We start from the raw sequence: 3165 nt of genomic DNA, 5'->3' as shown, positions 1-3165 counted from the left end.
CATTCATGGACGTTCTTGAGAATACTCCCAATTCTCATGAGAGGCGGAACCACCCCTAGGTCCATATAGGTAGAATTCTTACAGTATTTTGTTACCAAAAATACTTGTCTTCACAAGACTGGATTCTATTAAAAAAACCTTTCGGTTTTAACCCTCAACTTGGTAACACACAAGTACTCAATATCTCAAATGGGACTTGTTTTGAGTACAACTAATATTCACTATTAAGATAGGTTACCATCAATCATGAATCTCTTTAGGGAGTTTAAGTCCCATCCCTCGAGATGTAGTAGCCACTAAATCCCTCGTTAGTGGCTTAGTGAAAGGGTCCGCCAGATTTTCACTTGTTCTCACATAGGATATTGAGATGACTCCTCTTTGAATCAATTCTCTTACATATTCATGTCTTAGAATAATATGTCTAGATTTCCCATTATACACTTCGATGTATGCTCTAGCCAATGTCTCTTGGCTATCACCATGTATCGATATAGTAGATACATTCTCTTTGATTAGGGGAATCTCTATAACAGTTCCCTTAACCATTTAGCCTCTTTACCGGTAGCAGCTAGAGCTATAAACTCTGCTTCCATAGTGGAATGAGATATACAGGGTTGTTTCTTGGAACCTCAAGAAATTGCACCTCCACCAAGTGTAAATACCCAACCAGTTGTGGACAAGTTGTCCCCAAGATTGGATATCCAACTTGCATCTGTATATCCTTCTAAAATTGAAGGAAATTTGTAGTAGTGAAGGCTTAGTCCTTTGGTTTTCTTGAGATAACCTAGGACTCTTCCAATTGCCTTCCAGTGATCCACACTTGGATTACTTGTAAACCTACTAAGTTTACTTACCGCAAATGCTATATCAAGTCTAGTACATTGGGCAGCGTACATTAGACTCCCTATAGCACTAGCATACTCCAATTGAGCCAGTGCTCTTCCTTCATTCTTCTCTAGTTTTATACTATGATCGAATGGAGTATTGGCATCTTTAACCTTGAGATGGTTAAATTTGTTCAATACTTTCTCAACATAGTGGGCTTTCCCTAACGCAAAACCCCCACTATGTTTCTTTACTTTGATACCGAGTATGGTATCAACTTCTCCAAGATCTTTCATCTTGAAGGTTGATGATAGAAACCTCTTCGTTTCTTCTATCCCTTTCATGATATTACTTAGAATAAGCATGTCATCCACATATAACCAAACAATGATCACATATTCCTTACAAGTTTTGGAATACAAACACTTGTCTCCATTGTTATGTCTAAACCCATTAGACATGATGGCTTGATCAAATTTCTCATGACATTGCTTAGGAGCTTGTTTCAATCCATATAAGGATTTTACAAGTCTACAAACTTTATGTTCATATTTTGGTAGGACAAACCCTTCGGGTTGTTCCATATAGACCTCCTCATTGAGGTCACCAATAAGGAATGTCGTTTTGACATCCATTTGATGAACATACAAATTATGTATATAAGCTAAAGTGAACAAAATTCTTATAAAAGTTGTTCTTGCAACAGGCGCATAAGTATCGAAATAATCGATACCCTCTTTTTGCCTAAACCCTTTAGCTGAGGGAGCTACCAAGTCTGTGAGGGATAAGTATGAGCGTTGGAAAGCGGCTAACTACAAGGCGTGGTACTACATGTTGACTAGTATGGTCGACAATCTCAAGAAAAAGATGGAGAATGTCGAGACAGCCTACAAAATCATGGATCAGCTCCAAGACATGTTTGGTGCCAAGTCAGTGCAGACTCGTTTTGAGGCCACCAAGAAATATGCCAATGCTCGGATGGCGCCATCTTAACACGTTCGCGATCATCTGATAAAAAAAATTACTTTCAAGAAGTTGAACTGCATGGAGCAATAATAGATGAGGAAACTCAATTCCGCTTAATCCTCAACAGTCTCTATCCAAATTTCCTGTTGTTCACCACCAACTATGTGTTGAATAAACCCAACTATGGTCTGGCGCAACTCATGAATGAGCTTCAGACTTTCGAGTCTATCATGGGTGCACCAAGAAAGGGAGGAGAAAAGAAGACTATTGTTGCTGCTGCTGATCCAGCTAAGGCTGAAGCAAACCAAGCTTCGTCTTCGGAAGTTAGAAACAAGAGGAAAGATGGACAAAACAACAACCCCAAGCCTGCAAAGGCTGCAAAGACGAGTGCACAACCAAATACACAAATGCCTAAGGGGAAGAAAAAGAACAAGAAAGGTAAAGGTAAATGCTTTCACTGCAAAGAGAAGGGACATTGGAAACAAGAATGCCCCAAGTTTCTAGTAGCGAAAAACAAAGGTAATTATTATAGTTCATACATCTTAGAAACATGTGTTTTAGAGAATAATAAATCTGTTTGGATTATTGATTTTGGATCTACTAACCATGTTTGTAACTCTTTTCAAATTCTTGAATCATGGGAGAAAGTGGACGAATGTGGCTTAAAGCTTAGAATTTGAAATGGAGTGTTCGTTGCAGTCCAAGCTAGAGGAAAAGCTCGCCTGAAATTCAGAAATAAATTTTTAATTTTGAATGATGCATATTTTATTCTGGATATTAGTAGAAATTTAATTTCAGTTTCAATGTTGCAATTAGAACAATTTGTTATGACTTTCACAAGTTCTAATATATCTATTTCTTTCAATGGATCACAATTATGTATTTTATGTTTGGAAAATGAGCTTTATTTTATGCGACCTAATGACCCCTCGCTCTTAAGAATGATTTATTCAAAGGAGCTAAACCTAGGACTAATAAACGTCAAAAGACCGATAACGACAACATGATGTATTTATGGCATTTGAGACTAGGTCACATTGGCTATGATAGGATTCAAAGACTTACAAAGGAAGGGTCTTTGAGGGAACTCACCTTAGGTGAATTAACTGTCTATTAATCTTATCTAGAAGACAAACTGACCAAGCATCCATTCTTTGCAAAGGGTGATAGGGTCAAAGAACCACTTGGTCTTGTGCATTCAGATGTTTGTGGACCTTTGAATGTACAAGCCAGGGGTGGTTTTGAGTATTTCGTCAATTTCATTGATGATTACTCTAGATACTCACGTCTTTACCTAATGCATAGGAAATCATAAACATTTTCAAAGTTTTAGAAATTCCTAGGAATGGCTCAGAACCAATTAGGTAAAACGTT

Source organism: Humulus lupulus, chromosome 1 (genome assembly GCF_963169125.1).
Source record: "Humulus lupulus chromosome 1, drHumLupu1.1, whole genome shotgun sequence".
NCBI lineage: Eukaryota > Viridiplantae > Streptophyta > Magnoliopsida > Rosales > Cannabaceae > Humulus > Humulus lupulus.
Note: the sequence above shows the minus strand (reverse complement) of the source record.